This window comes from Canis aureus, chromosome 12 (assembly GCF_053574225.1).
Source record: "Canis aureus isolate CA01 chromosome 12, VMU_Caureus_v.1.0, whole genome shotgun sequence".
Lineage (NCBI taxonomy): Eukaryota > Metazoa > Chordata > Mammalia > Carnivora > Canidae > Canis > Canis aureus.
In genome coordinates this window covers 31,355,723-31,376,376 of record NC_135622.1, presented here as the reverse complement: position 1 = coordinate 31,376,376, position 20,654 = coordinate 31,355,723, and the positions used below count along the sequence as shown (strand labels likewise).

General features: G+C 39.3%; 1 long non-coding RNA gene across 2 annotated transcripts in view; it reads right to left on the bottom strand.

Annotated features, from left to right (window-relative positions):
- The window catches only part of LOC144280927 (uncharacterized), a 764,680-nt gene extending 747,591 nt beyond the window's left edge, over window positions 1–17,089 (bottom strand). Inside the window, exon 1 of one of the 2 annotated variants that reach the window (XR_013349373.1) lies at window positions 16,791–17,089. This is a non-coding gene — a long non-coding RNA (uncharacterized LOC144280927). The remainder of the gene's footprint in view (window positions 1–16,790) is intronic. The other variant, XR_013349371.1, reaches the window with a different exon arrangement.
- Window positions 17,090–20,654: the final 3,565 nt, after the last annotated feature.

Below are 20,654 nucleotides of genomic sequence, written 5' to 3'. Positions count from 1 at the left end.
GCCATTGCACTCCGCACTTCCTGATCCATTCTCTCCTCCCACAGTCCATGGAAACACATTCCCCTCAGTGGCAGCTCCTGCAAATCTTTCCACTTTGATTGACTCTCCATGCCTCCTGACCACATTTTCTTAACTGTTTTGAACCTGATCCTAGTCACAAGCTCAGAAGACCAAAGTTCCAACTCCTCTTTCCACTGCTCCATCCATGCTGATATCTGCATCTCTAAAGCTCACTTATAATTCTGTTGTCTTCTCCACTGAAGTAGAGATTGAAAGTTAATATATCCTTATATGCAGTGTGGGAGGATTATGGGGGGCGGTGGATAGAAAGAGAGAGAACACAAATGTTGGGATAGTGAGAATTGTAACTAACTGGTCTGTTGCAATATAAATAAGGAATGTTCAGTATCTACAAATTCTTATATTCAAAGCCAGTCTGATTTCCAGAAATGTCACTCCCAGCCATGGGAAGAAAGTTCAGGGACACAGATTATATTAGCTCCCTCCTTCTCACCCAAATGAGTAGATTGTGACAGTTGCACCTCCCATCCCCAAGAAGAGCTCCTTCCAGGTTCTTTAGCACCAACACTATGTCTATAATCAGACCTGCCACCATCCATACCCAACCAGAAGATCCAACTTAGCCCCTGACTCTGTGATCCAGGGCAAAGGGGCTACAGTGAGTCATCTCTCAGGATCCCGTGGTTGATGGGAGGAGGTTGGGTTAAAGAGGTTCTTTGGGTGATAGAGAAGCAGGGGGACTCAGCAGCACTGCTCTGGTTCTGTTGGTTTGGAAGGAAGGCTTTACAATGTCCATCCATTTGCACTGCATGGACAGTGCAAATTCACAAAGGAGAGAGGCCGGAACACTACGCTCCCATGGTTTCAACCCTGGTCACCCAACAGAATCTGTGTGAGGCTTCTGAATAATTAAAATGTGCTGACTGCACCCCAGTCCAATGAAATTGAAACTCCAGATATGAAGCCCAAGAATCTATATGGGGGGGGGGGGAAGCTCCCCAGGTTATTCAGATACATAGAGGCATTAAAAGGCACTGATATAACCTGATAGCAGGAGCCTCCTGATGTGAGATAAGAAGGATACAATGTCACCAATGAAGGGTTCTTGCCACAAATGTCTCACCTGAACCCAATCATGAGCAAACAATCTGACAAATCCAGTTGTGGAACACTCTGTAACACAACTGGCTTAGACTCTTCAAAAAATCCAATATGAAAAAAAATTAAAGGTAAGGAAGATGGGCTATTTTAGATGGAAAGACACTAAAAGGACATAACAACCCTATATAACGCATAAGCCTTGATTAGCACTCAAATTTAAAACACATATACACACACACTTTCATAGGGCACTTTCATAACTGGGACAAGGACTAGTAAATGTTTATCTGTGGGGTAAAAATATAAATTACAGGGACTCCTGGGTGATTCAGTGTGGCTGAGCACTGCTTTGGCTCCGGTCGTGATCCTTGGGTCCTGGGATCAAGAACTACATAAGGCTCCCCACAGGGAGCCTACTTCTCCCTCTGCCTATGTCTCTGCCTCTCTTTCTGTGTCTCTCATGAATAAATTAACAAAATCTTTTTAAAAATAAAAAAAATAAATTACCTAGTGATAGAAGGGTTCGACGTCCCCCCACTCCAGGTCTAAAAAGAGCTCAGTAGTTTGGGAGCTCCTGCACCAAAGACAACACCTACCAGACATCCCTAATTTCAGCAGAGGAATACCAGGGCCATGAGATGTTTGGAGAGCAACAGCTGGACCCTCCATGACTCATTCAGCACAGGTGGCATAGCAGTGTAACCACAAGACTCCCCACAGCCTAATAGGCCACAGGCTCCTCTGTAGCAAGACTTCTCCACACTGGGGGCAAGAGAAGTCTGTCTCTTCCTTGCCCCAAATGTGCTATGTTCTCCAGCACAATGTCAGATACCAAGGGCAGGGGATATGCTGGTTTCCTTAGAAGTCCACAGCCAAAACATCTAATCTTCTCCAGGAAAATTTGTTGCAATGTGGTGATAATACCCACCAGGGGGCAGCAGACTTTCATAAAAAGATACTTCTTTGAAAGAAAAGGAATTGTCTGGACCCTCAGAGCCCCTTACTGGTCTCTGACATCCTGCAGAGGACTCAGGTGGGTGAGGAAACATAGGTCAGAGTATAATAATTCTTTATATTCTGTTAGTGTTTCATGGATTTCAAACTTTCCCATATATCACTTTATCAGAACTATCCAACAGTCCTGAGGCAATGGAGCATTCACATCTCTACATGACAGATGAGAAAACAGGGATCGGAAAGTTTACATTTAGGTGGCCTGTCCAAGATCTGAAAGCTGGTAATTTGTCAGATCAGGGACTTGGGCACAGGCCACCTGGCTCCACATTCAATCCTCTCTCTATCTCTTGTCTGCCCACAGTCAACACAGTGGTGACTTCTCAGTTGATCACCACACATACATTTCTTCCCTTCATCTCCACCACTACCTGTGAGGCAAGGTATCTAACTGGGACAAGGAAAGAGAGATGGAGGAAATGAAGTAACTCACCCAATTAATAAATAGTGAAGCCAGGATCGGAACTTGGATTTGTCTGACCCATGAACCCCTACCACTTCCCTACTGCCAGTCACAGTCAGCAACCATTGGTTGAGTACTGTGGTAAGCAGTTCTATGCTAGTCACTGGTGATGCACAGTCTCAGATCTCAAGAAGCATCCCATCTAGGGAAACGTAAGATGAAGATGACCGTACCAAGTGCCACAGGAAAGCCACCAGAGTACTACCACCATCCCCACTTTACAGGATAGGCAACAGGGCTTAGAGATGTTAATGAGTCTGCCCAAGGCTACAAGAGTAAGTGATGGATCAGGGATGTGCACTCCTGGCCATTTGCTACACCTGCTATTGTCTTATACCTCTCAGCACCAAATAATCTGAGCCAAAATATCAGAAATACGCTATGTCCCAAAACATGTAGGATATTCTGCTACAGTAGGCATTCCATCAGATCTCTGTGGCTCGGCCTGCAGCCCAGATCTCTGTGGCTCGGCCCTTCTCACACGCAGAGTCCCTTCCCCCTTCCCATCACTAAATCTGGCTTTTCTCCTAGAATGGCCCAGAAAAATAAAGGCAGATCATTTTGCATAATAAGGACGCTTGATGCATAGCTGCTGTGGAGGATCAAATGAGCTTCTCCATTACTCTCTTCTCTCTATACCCTACCACTAAGAGGCACAGAGTAAGGGGTAGCACCTTGCATCAGATATGAGGCCAAGGGCATACTGGTGTTTTCCTATGTAGGCCTTAGAGTTCTCTTACCTAAGTAGGGCTCACTCTCTAGGTACCCCTTTAGTTCTTCCAGCAGATTTCAGTCATCAATCTGCTAGAAAGCCCTCTCCTTATCTCCACAGCTGCCCTTTCCTGCTACACATGGAGATTCTCTACATATATCTCTTCAAGGTTCTTGCTAGAATATGTCCCCTCTGTACTGCACCTGAAAGCAAGTTCACATGCCTGCTACAAAAGCAGAGGTGTAGTGTTTGAAAAGAATATTGGATTTGGGAATCTGAGTTTAAAAATATGAATATAAAACTGAGTTTTAGCACTCAATAACGGAGGACTAGGGATCCCTGGGTGGTGCAGCAGTTTGGCGCCTGCCTTTGGCCCAGGGCGCGATCCTGGAGACCCGGGATCGAGTCCCATGTCAGGCTCCCGGTGCATGGAGCCTGCTTCTCCCTCTGCCTGTGTCTCTGCCTCTGTCTCTCTCTCTCTGTGTGACTATCATAAAATAAAAAATAAATAAATAAATAACGGAGGACTAGAACAAATCCCATTAATTTCTCTATGTTGGGCATTATTTTTCTCTCCTTATCATGGGAATGATGGCTTCAGGGGTACATATAAACAAATTAATGTATCATAGAAGGCACTTTGCCAACTTTTAGTTGCTGCACAAACATTAGCTCTGTTTACTGCTTATCAATATACAAAGGGAAGAGAGGGGATCCCTGGGTGGTTCAGTGGCTTAGCACCTGCCTTAGGCCCAGGGAGTGATCCTGGGGTCCCGGGATCAAGTTTCACATCAGGCTTCCTGCATGGAGCCTGCTTCTCTCTCTCTCTCTCTCTCTCTCTCTCTCTCTCTCTCTCTGTGTGTGTGTGTGTGTGTGGGTGTGTGTGTGTGTATGGAGGGGGGTGGGGTGGGGGATGTCTCATAAACAGATAAATAACATCTTTTTAAAAAATTAAGAGGGAAGAGAAAGATTTTAAATATGGATAAATGTATAAATATTCTGGAGATCACCAAGTATGAACTGCTGACATCAAATGAAATAATAATACAGCTAAATTGAGCCTGCACCCTCACCTTCTTTGTCTCATTCATTCTTTGGTTGAAGCTCACCTATCTTTCCCCTGTGTCTCTCCCTACCCTAAGTATTTGGAAACTATGCAACTTATACATAGTAATTTTTGAGTCAAAAATGAAGTCGTAAGGAAAATTAGAAAGTATCTTGAACTGAATGAAAATGAAAAGCCAACTTATCAGAATTTGCAGATTGCAGCTAATGTAAAGCTTAGAGGGAAGTTTAATACTTGCATTAGAAAATAAGAAAGTCTCAAATCAATAATCTAAGCTTCCACTTTATGAAACTAGAAAATAAAGGGAAAATTTAAACCCAAAGCAAGAAGGAAGTAGCAAAAATGATTCAGAATTCGATGAAACTGAAAATAGACAAATAGAGAAAAATCGATAAACAAAAGCTGATTCTTTCTAAATAGATCAACGAAGTCAATGAATGTCTAGCCAGACTGACCAAGATAAAAAGAACGAAGACAGAAATGACCATCGTTAAAAATGAAAGAGGAAACAGCATTACAGACACTACAACATTAAAAATATAATAAGGAAATACTATGAACAATTTCATGCCCATAAATTCAACAACTTAGATGAAACAGACCAATTCCTTGAAAAACATAAACAATCTAAGCTTTCTCAAAAAAAAATGGATAGACTGAATAATCCTATTTCTAGTAAAGAAATTGAATTCTTAGTTCAAAAATTTCTACCAAATAATTCTCTGGGATCAGATAGTTTTACTGATTGATGCCATGAAACATTTAAGGAAAAAATAATGCCAATTCTACACAAGTTCTTTAAGAGGAAGAAAATGGAATTCCCAAATAATTTTGGGAATTTTGTAAGTCCCCAATACCCTGCTATCCAAATTAGACAAAGATGGAAAGTAAAAAAAGAAAGCTACAGACCAACATTTCTCATAAATGTAGACCTAAAAGTCCTCCAAAAACTTTAGAAGGGGAGTAATGCATCATGACCAAAACAGGTTTATCCCAAGAGCATAAGGCTGGTTCAACATTTAAAACTCCATCCATGGGGACACTGGATCCCTCTGCATCCAGCTCCCCGCAGGGAGCCTGCTTCTCCCTCAGCCTATGTCTCTGCCTCTCTTTCTCTGTGTATCTGTGAATAAATGAATAAAATCTTTTTAAAAGATTCCATCCATGTAATTCACCATATCAACAGATTAAAGAAGAAAAATATGATCATCTAGATGGGTATAGAAAAATCAATGGACAAAATTCACCATTTGTTCTGATAAACCTTCTCAGCAGAATAGGAATTGAATGGAACTTCCTTAACTAGCTAAAGGGCATTCACAAAAAAAGCCTACACCCTAGCATCATACTTAACCATACTTAAGCTAAATGTTTTCTCCCAAAGATCATGACAGACATGACCACTCTCATCACTCCTACTCAGTGTTGTATCAGAAGTCCTTGCTACTGCAATAGGGCAAGTAAAATAAATAAAAGGCATACAAATTAGAAGAAATACAAATCCTTCTATTCACAGAAGACATGACCATGTACATAGAAAATCCCACATAATCTACTAAAAAACTCCTAGTTCTAGTCAATGAGTTTAGCTGGGTCCCAGGTTAACAATCAATATGTTTCTATACCAGCAACAAACCCTTAAACATTAAAATTTTTAAAAATAACATGATAATACAAAATACATAGGTACAAGTCTAACAAAATGTGTGCAGTCTCCATCTGCTGAAAACAATGGAAGACAATGGTATCAGGTAAGGCCTGGTGTACATAAAGGCATAGGAAATAACAGTGTTTATGAGTTGGGAGACAACATTCTTAAGATGTTAATTCTTCTCAAATTGATCACAGAATTAATATCCCACTTAAAGGATGTGTGTCCAGGATATATTTTAAAACCTCTCAAAACTCAGCAATAAAAAAATTAAACAACCCAATTTAAAATTGGCACAGGCCTTGAACAGACTTTTCATTACAGACATATGGGGGTGTCAAGTAATCATACAAAAAGATCCTTAACATCATTAATCAATCAGTATATGCAAATTAACCTCAAAAACATAGTACTACACACTTACCAGAATTAAAATTGAAAAAGGAAGAAAACCGGGGATCCCTGGGTGGCTCAGCAGTTTAGCGCTTGCCTTTGGCCCAGGGTGTGATCCTGGAGTCCCGGGATCAAGTCCCACGTCGGGCTCCCTGCATGGAGCCCGCTTCTCACTCTGCCTGTGTCTCTGCCTTTCTCTCTGTCTCTGTCTCTCTCTCTCTCTCTCTCATAAACAATAAAATATTTTAAAAAAAGAAAAAGGAAGAAAACCACATTGCTGGTGGGAATGCAAAATGGTATAGCCACTTCAGAAATCAATTTGACAGTTTCTTAAATATACATTTTTCATATAAACTAGCAATCTTCTTCTTAGTCTTCAACCAAGAGAAGTGAAAAACTATGTCTACAGAGGTTAACTCTTAATAACCAAAAGTGGAAACAACTCCAAAATTCTTTAGTTAGTGAATTGATCAACACACTGTGACACATCAGACAATTGAATACGAATCAGGAATAAAATGGAACATATAACTGATACACACTACAGCATGATGAATCCCCAGTGCATCAGGTTAAATGAAAGAAATCAGATGTGAAAGGATATGTGCTGTATCCTTGTGCCCATTTGTATGACATTCTGGAAAAGGTAGAACTATAGAGACTCAGAACAGATTAGTAGTTGCCAAGGGTGGGGAGTTTAGCAGAAGGGTTATCAGGGAGGGGCAAAAGAAGGAAAGGAGGAGCAGTGATGAACTGCTTCTGTATTTTTATTATGGTGCCAGCTAAGTGACTCTGCATTTAACAAAACTCTTAAAACTGTACACTAAGAGGCACCTGGGTGGCTCAGTGGTTGTATGTCTGCCTTTGGCTCAGGTCATGATCCCGGGATCCTGGGATCAAGTCCTGCATAAGGCTCCCCACAGGGAACCTGTGTCTCTGTCTGCCTGTGTCTCTGTGTCTCTCTGTGTCTCTCTCATGAATGAATAAATAGAATCTTTTGAAAAAACTGTACACTAAGATAATTTTACTCTATATAATTTTAAAATGTCTTTTTAAAATTGCATAAACAACCTAGTACTTAACAGATGGAGATTTTTTATCATTCCTTTTTCTGCTTGAACTTATATTTCCATTACTTTTCCCACAGGATTTTACCATAATGGAGTAGTTTTCTAGTTGAAGGTCTTACTCGTCACTGTATCATACATTTCACAACAAACATATAATTTAAATTTAATTTTTAAAAAATATCTTGTGACCCTAAGTAAAACTAAGTGGTAGAAATATTTCAACTGGATTGCCACTGTATTATTTAGTACACAATTGATCAAAACATTAAACATAAAAACATTTACATAAAATTTTCGTTAGAAATGCATTTCTTTTTGGAGCACCTGTGTGGCTCAGTGGTTGAACGTCTGCCTTTGGCTCAGGTCGTGATCCCAGGGTCCTGGGATCGAGTCCCACCTTGGGCTCTCCACGGGGAGACTGCTTCTCCCTCAGCCTATGTCTCTGCCTCTCTCTTTGTGTCTCTCATGAATAAATAAAATATATTTTAAATGCATTTCTTTTTTTGAAGTTTATTATTTATTTAAGTAATCTCTATTTCCAAAGTGGAATTCGAACTCACGATTCTGAGATCAAGAGTCACATGCTCTTCTGACTAAGTCAGCCAGCCGCCCCACAAAAAAGAAATGCATTTCTTAAGAATGAGTCTTAATTTGCTAATTAATTCATGTGTCCATTGCTACAAACATAGAATTTTGGAATCAATTCTGTTTTTCATTGTAATAAAAATAAGTACTAAGAAACTTGTCCACATAAAGTGTAGCTAGAACTAGGAGTTTTCTTATTGGAATGTCACTTTTTTGAACTACTGAGTCAAATGACAAGGATCATGGTGACATTCTTCCAAAGCACTTTTAATGATTGACAGATGACAGACAACTCAAATAACTTCTTTTTTTTTTTTTTTTTTTCAAATAACTTCTTCAACATACTTAAAACGTAAAGAATTAGAAAACTGCCATCTGGCAACAGTCATTTGCTTTTTTATTTTCTGAAAAGTATAGCAAAAATGCCTTTCCAAGACTTACCAAATAGTTAACAAGTATACCTTTTACTCGTTCACTTAAAACTACCTATTTATACAATATACTGAAAAAGGTTTAGGAAAAATGGAAATAATGGTAATCTCAATATATTTTTAGTCACACAATAGCTTTTGACAAAAGAATTTAATGTCATTGTATTTCTTTTATGTTTTTGCTAAAACTTTGGCCCATAGATGAGCTCATTCTACTTATGGGAAATAACAGCCACATCAATATTAAAGTGATATGACTCTAAGTAATCAATAATCCCTGGTTTTAACAGTTATAAAACGATGGGGCACCTGGTGGCTCAGTTAGAAGAGCATGCAACTCTTGATTTCAGGATTTTGATTTCAAGCCCCATGTTGGGTACAGAGATTACTTAAATAAGTAAATAAATAAATAAATTCAAACTTTTTTTAAAAAATTAAAGTTGTAGAACAAAATGATTAATCAAGATGCTATTTCTGTTTCCTTAATTTGCAATAACAGAAAGTAATGAGTAGCAAAAATCATAAGTTTTTTATGAAGCTAGAACTATGATCAAAATAATATTCCTTCAGTATGTATGTATGTGTTTCTCAAATTCTGGTGCTCGGGTTTTGGGGAAAAATAAACAAAATTCCACATTTAAAAATCAGAAATAATTTACTGAACATTGTAATCAAACTTTCTATCCACTCAATGATAAAGGTACATACTGCTTAAAAAAAAAAAAAATCAGTTCATCATATAACTTTGTATTTTTATTACTAGGTAATAGAAAATGTTAAATAATACGGTAAGCAATAGGTATAATCAATCCATTATTTGATTTGATAATACACATTTTAAGTATTTTATAGACTCAGAACAATCAAAAATAAATCACACAAGTTTTATCCATTTATTTGTTAAATGTATCTTGAATAAATTGGTAATCCCAGAAAAGATGAAAAGAATTAGCATCACTAATTGCTTCCATTGGTTAAATGTGAGTTTTCTCTAACAAATGAGGCACCCTAGAAGGAATGTGAGAATAGCTGAAAGGAATTGCTCATGATAAACATTCAAAAAAGAGTCATTTTAGCATTCAGTATTTCTTTCATGCTCTCTTTGCTTCTTTTTTCCTCTTGGAGGAAAATTTTGGGGAGGGAAGAAGCAATATCAATGATTAAAGTAATTTTGTCTTCACTCCAGCTTCCTCACTGTACAATATATTAGGATTCAAAAACATCACAAAACGGGCCAAAATACCCTTGTCTGATGCTATGTTTTGCCTTTAAGAGAAATGTGTTTGAGATACAAAACCAGAAGCCAGGTTTATGGTTCTTTGATTAATCATTAAAGGAGGTCCCTGGAACTGATGTTTCAAAGAATCCCTTTATTTGGTGCCTCTGAGGTTACACCCTGGGGCAGCACATCACAGGGAGATTTGAAAGGGCTAGGAGTCACTGCTTGCCTCTGGAAAGCACAGAAGGTGACTGTGGGAAACCGAGATGGCTAGAAGCAGCTGGAAGCATGGGTCAATCACCTGCTTTCAGCAGGGATGTCAGGAAAAATACATATGGAAGTTAAGGATTTGGACCCGGATTCCCTTCCCATGCCATCAGAGCTCTAGGAAAGCCTCCTACAACCCCAGTTTGAAGATGCTCTAACACATTGCTCAGAAAATGCATCCAGGGCTATTAAATGTGGATCCAGAACAAAAAAGAGAGGCTCCTAAAGCCTTTCTACATTCCTGTTTCCCCTACTTGTCTGTCCCCAAAGGTCGGTTCCTGCTCTCAAGACACCTGGGATTCCCATCCTGCCCAATTCAAGAAGTTCATAGGGATACAAACTCTAGGTCCTCAACTGCAACCACCCCCAGAAGTCCCCATGTCTTTCAAGATTCAGTTTATAACCCCCCTCATCTATTCTGTACCCAATATATACTTTTGCCATAATATTTGTGACACTTCATTGATTTTGTTTACATTATCTGTTTCCCTTATTCCTATAACTTTATTCCTTAACCTCAGTTCCTAAAATACTGTAGAAACACAATAAATGGCAGTCAAATGCATGAGCCTCAGGCTCACTTACTGTTTCTCCATTGATGGCAGCCTCTTGTTCCAGCCCTGTCCAACCTCAGCATGACTCAGGCCTGACATAATGTTCCAAAATGTGGCCATAGTGTGACCTGGCCGCAAAGCTCAGTCAACCCTGCCAGGATGTTGTTTGCTAGCTAAGCTACCGGTAGCTGTTTTTAGCTCTGACTGCATGTTAGAATCACCTGGAGAGCTTTTTTAAAAATGCTAATAATTTGGCCTCAACCAAGACCACTAAATCAGAAGCTCTTGGCAGCGGGACCTGGGCCAGAGGCATTTTTAATCCCACCCAGATTATCCTAATGGGCAACCAAGGTGGAGAAATGCTATTTTTAAAAGGGGGCGGGGGAGGGGGGCGCAACCTGGGTTGCTCAGTGGTTGAGCATCTGCTTTTGGCTCAGGGTGTGATCCTGGGTCCTGGGAAAGAGTCCTGCATCGGGCTCCATGCAAAAAGCCTGTTTCTGCCTATGTCTTTGCCTCTCTTTCTGTGTCTCTCATGAACAAATAAACAAAATCTTAAAAAAAAAAAAAACCTGCTATCTTAGCATGAAGGAGTACTTGGGTTTACACTACCTTCAGATGTGGAAGATTTCTCAGTTCAACCCCAAATTCATTTCCTAATCTTCCCTCCAAGGGTGGGCTCCCAAGCCACACACACATCCATCTAGAAATCAGTCCAGCATTCAAGCCCACCCAAGATACCATATGTCTAAATATTTAAAAGTCATTAATCAAGCTAAAAACTATTAAATATGTATGTCCTTTCTTCCTTCCTTGACAAATACAACATTTGTAGCATCAAAATTGAACAATGTGTGCAAAGCTATGGTTTTGGTATGACTACAAGTCGACAAAATATCACAGACAACTGATTGTGATGCCTGGTTGCACATCTTGATGAAATGATCGTATTTAGGTGGATAATACAGTAAAGACACACCATAATTAATTATTTATTATAAATTTAATTCATAAAGTCTGTATTTCTTGTCCTTCATTTCAACAAATCATTAATTGTACTGCTAGAATCAAAATTTTTCATAATGATGCCAAATTTGGCAATTTTAAATTTAGGGAAACATTCTGCAAAGATAGTAACCATTGAAATGTCAAGAAAAATCTTAAAGCAATACTTGAATTGGAAATGAACCATACATGTGACATAACCAAGCTCAAACACTGTAATGAGGTCACATATGGTAAATTAGCTAGAAATACAAAATATTTTCATTTCATTATGTAACTTGCTGTCACTTATATAGTGATTTTTAGCTCCTCTTAAAACAACATCTAGATCTATGCACTATTTCATAAATTTATCTTCTTTTAAATTTTTCTGGAGTAGTTATTATAAAGAAAACCGAAAATAGCAATATTTTGGGATATTTGTTCAAATTTCTCCCTGATCAAGATGATAGACTAGTGTACAGTGGCCAGAAAAGAGTCTTTAGAAACCAGTTTTCAGGGCAGCCCCAGTGGTGCAGCGGTTTGGCGCCGCCTGCAGCCCGGTGTGTGATCCTGGGGACCCAGGATCGAGTCCCACGTAGGGCTCCCTGCATGGAGCCTGCTTCTCCCTCTGCCTGTGTCTCTGCCTCTCAGTCTCTCTCTCTTTCTCTGAATAAATAAATCTTTAAAAAAAAAAAAAAAGAAACCAGTTTTCAGATCATATATATGCGAATCTTCTTCATCACTCAGATATTTTTGTTTCATTCAAATTTCCTTGTATTTTACTGGAACTGTACTTTTGTTGTATATTTATCACACAGCCTTTTTCTGCTTATAATAAAATGTTCTCTACATTTTTAAATACATTTTTAGACTCTTTCAAAGCGAAATAACCAAACTTAAAAGAGTTCAGGGATTTGGTAATTTTGTTTCTGTTTTTGTAAACCTTTGCTAACATCATTTATAGCAAGCAATAAAGATCAAGATTTGCTCTTTATTTGAGGACCTTCTGGTTTTTTCTTAGCTCTACTAACATTTCATAACTTGCCTAAATTAAATCTAATTGCCTTAACAGCATTTCATTGGAAATCCCATTCTATAGCTGATCAGATTTGGTATGTTTTTCATCAAGACGTACTGCCTTCAGGCAATACAATATAATATATTGAAAACAATGTATATAATCTTTGGGTTGTTCCAAGGAATGACAAAGCTATCATCAGAGCTGAAGCTATATGCGTCATTGTTAAAATTCAAACTACTGTTTACAGAACGCTTCTGTATTTCCAGCTAAACTTCCGGATTGTATACCTTTTTCTTTTTAGCATCATTATCACAGGCTTATTACCCTTAACAATCTTTTAAATCAGTGGCTAAAATTTAAAGCTGTGTCTTCAGATAAGGCAAAACCTGTATTTTTCACAACAGGTGTAAAACAAATAAAATACTCAAATTCAAGTTTCTTGTTTTCACCTGATAGTTTAACAATGAGTATCATAAATGTGAGTCGTGTAACGTGATTTTCAACTCTGCTACAACCTAGTTGAATTGAATACTATTAGCTTTTTTAAAACCTATGCAATTTTTTATCATTTTATTATCCATTAATTTATAATCTCTTCTTAATCCTCCATCCTCATAAATAATCACTTGGGTTCAAATGTCTTTTTCATGTTTGAACATTCTAGCTGCAAATTTTTAAATCATTTACATAAAACCCAGACAATTTTCCATTGTTTTCTATAAAAACTATATTATTAGTGCCATGAAAAGTTTCATTTTGTTTGGCTAAATTTGGGGCACATGATATTTTTTTAAAGATGTATATACTTATTTGAGAGAGAGCCCATGAGCAGCAAAGAGGGGCAGAGGAGGAGAGGGGAAGCAGATTCCCAATTGAGCGTGAAGCTGGATGCGAGGCTGGATCCCAGGACTCTGAGATCATGACCTGAGTGGAAATCAAGAGTCAGCCGACTGAGCACCACGGTGCCCCATAATACTTGTAATAATATCAGCCAATGTTCTGTCTTTTCATTTACCTGTTTTTGTTGACTACTCTTGTTTTCTGATTATTCATCTCTTTTTTCCCCCCTTAAACAATTGTGTGCCTTTTTGTTGTATAAGTGACTTTCCTCTTCTGGACCCAAATACCTTCTTTAACTAAAGATGATCTTCAAGATTGATTGTAACTGGTACAGAATTAACCAACTACTGTCTTAGAGCCTAGGATATAAAAGTTGGTTTCTGCAATTGCTTTCTCCAAATGAAAGGATTTGGGTGTAAAATGAATATTACATTTTCTGCCATGTTCTTCCAGGATTTGCATCATTCATTTGGTTGGGACATGTGTTTTAAGGAAACATTCTCCTGCTGTGAGAGGGAACATTTTCCAGAATAAGCCTCCCACAAGCACAGCGAAGCCCCTATGATTTCTGATTTCCATATCATCATTCTCCTCCCACAGGGGAAATTTCTCGAATGCAATTTTCTTTGTGTCTCCTAGGCAGGCACAGATTGTATCTATGGCGTCTGAGTTGTAAATTTGATATGAATAATTCCCCTTTACATTCTCATTGTTTTGTTCACTAATTAAATCTTCAGCAAATAAATAATTTGTAAGGTCCTGTGTAAAAATATTAGATAGAATGGTCCAACCAAAACCTACTCACTTTTATTATTTCTGTACTTTTTAAGGGTTTAAGCAGATCACTTCTTTGGCAATTTTTCTTTTTAGCTTCTGACTTTTACGGTCCTATTTTATCACAACATTGACTGTATTTATTCTCAATGCTAAAAAGATTAATATAAAATGTAATTCCATTCAAATTTGCCTCATTTGAGCATATTTTATAAAAAATGTAAAAAAAGAAAAAGTAAAATTACATTTACATATATCTTAAGTGTATTTTAATAATAATTTTAATATTCAAAATATCTATTCACATTAAATGGCAAAAAAACTATATGCAAAATTTTAAATAGTGATAACATTTTAATTTGATTTTCTGAAAAGGTAACTTGATTATATTTAGCATTTTTATAAAAATTAAGCATTCTTTATTTTTAAATTGCAATAAAGTATTGCAATTCCAGCATCTAAAGTCTACTTGCTAATGTAAAGAATGGGTGTTATCCTCATACATGTTATATCTAGATGTACATACATACAAAATTAAGTGTAATGTGAATTGTTTAGGTGGTAAATGGCAAATGTTCCTCAGCCATTGTCTATTTACAATTGTTATAAAGATCAGTATCATGTTAATTTCAGAATATCTCTACCAGAAATCAGAAATTGAAGAGAAACAAGAAAATGGATTCTTAGCACTTCTGGAAAATGATATTTGATATGAATCCATAGTATTCATGATATCTGAGATGAGTATTTTCACAAGTTAATCCATTTTTTCCCTGCTTTAGGGCTTCTGCCACTGAAATCCTCGGTGTGTTTAGAAGCAGTGGCCTTTCCTGGTGCTGGTGGCAACACAACCCCCCCCCCCCCCAACCTTCTTCACATCAGAACACAGCCACCTTTCATTCCAAGGGAATACCCCTAGGGACAAATGGAGAAGAATTTGCTGGAGGCTAAACAGTGTTAAGAAGGTGAAAGTCTAGAGTTGCGGGTCACATCATGCCAATACTAAGTGCCACACCACAGTGACATCTTTCTTTCTTTTTTTTTTCTTTGTTTTTTAAAGATTTCATTTATTTATTCACAAAAGACACACAGAGAGAGGCAGAGATAGAGGCTGAGGGAGAAGCAGGCTCCCTGTGGGGAGCAAATGTGGAACTCAATCCCAAGACTGGGATCACGACCTGAGCCGAAGGCACACGCTAACCATTGAACCACCTAAATGCTCCAGTGACATCTTTCTGTGTATTTGTAACATGTGGGGGCTATTAGAGCTCTCCTGCAGGTGCAGGGGTATTAAGTTCTGCCCTGGCCCTGGTCCCACCTCCCTGATGAGAAAGACTTCCGTTCCTGGCCCCAGAAAATCTGTCCCCTGACTTCATCCCTCCATTACCTAACACATCATTCTTCAAGCCACCACAACTGGGAAGTCTATGGATCCACCTGAAAACCCTACCCATCTCCAGCCTGACACTCTCTACCCTGTTTTCTTTGCCTAGAGAATATTTTCTCTTCAATAATGCACAAGATATTGTCATTTCGAGGCTCACCTTGGACATTTCTGCCTGATGGCACTAGCCTGAGCACCACACACAGACTGACACCCAGACAAGCTAAAAGTATGGAAGCTCCTCCAACCAATTTTTTAAAAACATATTTACAAGTGGTAGAACAGAGGGCTTAATTGCTAGAAATCCGTAGTGCTATAATCTGGGTTGGCATTTCAGCTCTGACACACACAAGCTGTCAGGTTACTTATCCTTTCTGAACCTTAATATTCCCTTATGTGATACAGGAATAATAACACCTACCTCACAGCATGCTGTGGTAATATATACAATGACATGTGTAAAGTACCTGACCCACAGGAAGCACTCCACAGCTATCTTCTTCATTATTTGTTTAACATTGGTTTCATGTTTAGGGACAACCTTATTTTACATTAATAAACGCATACCTCTTTCTTCAGGCTTGAGATATGATGTATATTGATAACAGGTCATTCCAAACCAAACAATTTATTGGGGGGAGCATATTACATCAGGCATTTTAAATTTGCATAATTAAGGCAATCATTTATATCTAGCAAATGTATTGAGCCAATTTGCCTCAGAATTGCAGCAACTGTAATGCTTGAGTCACCATCAAGCAGCTGTTCATGCTGGACTCAGGGTTAAAAGTACCATGCAAATAAAATGTTACATTCACGTGTATAGGAACCTTTGTGCGTATTGTGATTTATAATAAGAAATATACATAATAAGAAATATAAGAAATACATTAAAATATATATTTATTATAAGAAATATATAATAAGAAATATATATAGTAAGAAAAATATATTTATAATAAGAAATATATATATAAGTTTCTGACATAGTGATCTTAAAAACCCTTCGGATTTTGTAAGTGTTAAGTGCAATAAAAGTGTCTTTATATTTATATAACAAACCCCTTTCATCCACACCAAAGTTTACATTAATGAATTTGACTTTGAAAAAGCACCTAAGGGAACCAGCCATGTTATTGGAGGGTTGGACCTTTCAGCACCACCCCCAACTTCTGGAGCCAGGGAGAGGGGCTAGAGACTGAGTTTCATCATGAATGGCTAATAATTTAATCGATCTTACCTATGTAATGAAGCCACCATAAAACCCCAAAAGGACAGGATTTGGAGAGCTTCAGGTTGGTGAACACATGGAGAGTCGGGCATGGTAGCATTCTTGAAGAGGATGTAGAAGCTCTGTTCCCCTTCTCTATGCCTTATCCTATACATCTCTTCCATCTGGCTGTTCCTGAAATATATCCTTTTATAATAAGCCACAAATCTAGTAAGTAAAATACTTTTTGAGTTCTATGAGCCACTCCAACAAATTAATCAAACCCAAGGAGTGGGTCATTAGAATCTGTATCTATAGCTAATAGGCCAGAAGCACAGGTGACAAGCTGTCACAATTGGTATCTGTCACAATTGGTATCTGTCACAATTGCAAGTGGAGGAGAGGGGCAGTCTGTAGGACTAAGCCCTAAACTTGTGGAGTCTGACACTGTCTCCAGGTAGATAGTGCCAGAATTGAAGTGAGCTGTAGAACACCCAACTGGCACCAGAAAATTGGTGATGTGAGCAAAAAAATCCACACACTGGAGTCAGGAACAAAATTATAGTGAATAAAGTGGCATCACATTCCTGATGTGATCCACCAATGTCTGGATGCCCCCTAGAGACTGGCACTCAAATTGGCTCAGATGCCAGCCCCCCACTCTGCCTTTGCACCTGGTTTGTCTCATGGCCCCTACCATCTGTGGCCACTGTCCACAACCCTGTGGTTGGCATAGATCACGTCAGCACCCTCCAACAGCCCAGGCCCTTCTGGGACCCATCACGAAACCACTGTTTCTAGTGCCTCCCATCTGGGTGTGGTGTGGTTGGTGGTTGGTTTTTCCAGACCTACTCTAAAACCGCTAAGAACATATGCTTACAGCTCTGTCATATCAAAATACCTCAAACTTGCCTTCATGAAAAAGGAGACTCATTCCCTCATGTGTCCCCAGAGCAGGGATCTGCCTCCACAAGACACCAAATAGATCAGTCTCATCCATTCAATGAAGCAAAAACCAGTCAAACCAGTCTTTAGGCATCATGTGGACCAAGCACAAATACACTAGAAAACATGTGGTAGCCAAAAGCAAGGCAGTCTGCACGTTCGCCTAAGTGGTGGGTCCTGTTATACGCGCCTATTAACTGCGAGAGGACAGGGCAGGTGAAAGTTCTGGGTAGCCTGACTGGTAACCCCCTCAAAGTTATCATGGTTTTCAACCAAAGAAGCCCTTTAGAATTGTGAGAATCCTCCTACAGTAAGAAAAGATTCTCTCTGTGAGATCCCTTAGGAAACAATGGTCAATTCCTTCATGTTTGTCTAAGGCCTATAAGGAGATTTTTGTTTGATATTTTATAATGAAAGGATACTAGATAAAAACATGTTTTCTGATATGCTAATATGCAAACCCTGAACAGCCAGGAGCATCATCTTAGACAATTTTCCCCCTACCTTCTAACTACTGAAAGGAAGTCCTAATTCCTGTCGTCATTTTTTTTAAGATTTATTATTTTTTATAGATTTTATTTATCTATTCATGAAAGACACAGAGACCTAGACAGGAGAAGCAGGCTCTTCACAGGGAGCCTGATATGGGGCTCAATCCCCAGACCGGGATCACTCCCTGAGCCAAAGGCAGATGCTCAACTGCTGAGCCACCCAGGCATCTCAAATTCCTATGGTCTTATTGTCCATCAGTGGCTTTGTCTTTTGTCCTTCTCTCTGCTTCCCCAGCTTGGTACTATGCATCACTTCTCCTAATGATAGATCTGGTTTGATAAATGTTCATGTTTTTCTTTGAAAAAATAATTACACTTCCCCTCATTGTGTGTTTATATGTATATATACAAACAAGATTTGAGTACAACTTGTCAATATTTCCACTGCCATTCTTGTGTACTGTTTTTTAAGTTATTATATTCCAAGAGGAAATACTATCCCTAATCATAAACCGACCATACACTCAACTTATTCCTCCCATTTTTATATTACAGGATTTTGAACAAGTGACTGTTAATTTTCTTCTTAAAAAAACTGTATCTAGCTTGAGTATTGTCTTCTAAATCTCTATATTCTAAACCACATCCGAACACTTACCATGAACATTATATATATTCCCTCTCTGGTTTTTGAGTATCTCTTTGATAAAGAAAATCTTACCAGAAATACAAAGTAATATGACCACAATGTTTAAATCTGCTGATTTGGAGCTAGCATGAAATTGCTATCCAAGCAGACTGTACAGATTGGGCCTCAATCTTCTCATATTTAAAGTGGTCAGATTCATTATAATTTAAAGATAGTCTCTAAGGTCCTCTCCTGATCAAACTTTCCTTTATTCTGAGTCACTCTCATGGGGCAAAGGCAGCAGGAATCTGCCTGCTAAGCGGGAAGAAATGGAGAACAGAGGGGTCATTGAAATAAGAGAGGGTACTACAAATGTAGCAAAAGGGAAGCTGTCCAGCCCAGGGTGATGACCAACTGGGGAAAGGAACTGCTCCCTATCCGTTCACTCCTCACAGCCACAAATATCACTGCATGTGCACAAACCACACACACACACACACACACACACACACACCCCATAAGCACCCACACAAAGAGTTGGCTATGACCCCTCCTCCTTAGTTTCCATTCTCAAGTCTGGATTTGGAAATTGCTGAATGAATGAGAAAACAGAAATGGGCTTTGTATGGAGGCCTCTCAGGATCTCACAAGATGTCTTTTTAGGCCTGGACTGGTTTTCTGCTGTGCATGAGGAGGAAGGGCTGGGTGGCACCTGGGGATGGAGGGGGGCGGGTCAAGGTGGGGAGGACTGCAGAGGGTGGAGAGCTGGCAAGTACACCCAGGACCCCTGAGTCTGAAGGGTCTGCTGGACTTTGCACTAGACTGAGATGCGCTTTACCTAAACTCAGCCATTCGGAACCCAAAGAGATGTTGCTGCCTGGACTGGCCCGAGCTGACCACGGCTGTGTGAGCGGTAAGGGCTCTGTGTGCAAGGGTAGAAGGAGACAGCTCGGCCCCAGCCCGGCGCCGTAGCCACAAACATCCCGCAAATGACCGTTTCAATGAGAGCTTTTTAACACTTGGGTTCTCGAACCTTAAGAAATTCTCCACCCTACAATTTCTAAAAGTAGATCTCATTCGGGCATTTTATAGAAGGTCAGTAAGTTCTGCCACCTACATCAGAGACACACAGCTTTTCTTCTCTCCTCTTCCTTTTGAAATGATATCCAAACCCCAGTGGTTTCACTGCCTGGGAGAATGCTGTGCCACACGCAACATCTGTAAGCAGTTAATTCTCAAAATGGGAGACGGTCACCACAGATGCAGACCTTTTAAAAATAAACACTAGCAAAATATTACACTGGCAAAACTGAAAGCCCAGAATCCATGTGAGTGGGTGGGAGGTAGCTGGTGCCAGGACAGGATCCAGTCTGTGCAGATCAAAGCCGCATCCTAGCCTGCCTGGCTGCACAAAAGCAAAAGAATTGGAAGTAGAGAACTGCAGGGCAGAGAGGGGCCTTTTGAGGGGTATTGCAGCCCTCGAACAGTTTGGGAAATCAAAGCCGGGGGCAGGAAGTAAGTGCTGATCTGTGTTGAGACTGGAACCCAGGCCAAGAGTTTCGTGCTCCATCATAACCCTCATTTTTATTTGAATAGTTCAGCTTTTTCTCTTTGAAGGGGGAAAATAAAAGTCCTCTAACTTTGAGCGATTGCCTTTAACCCCTACTTGGGGCCCATTTGGGTTGTTGGGGGACTCTCATCCTGGCCTCCTAAGAATGGGTGCTTCCTACCCACCATATACACCCCTCGCAATGCCCTACAGCAAGACTGGCAAGTGATGAGAAGCCAGCACCCTGCAAAAGCCAAGATGGGGTGCAAGCACTCCACAGT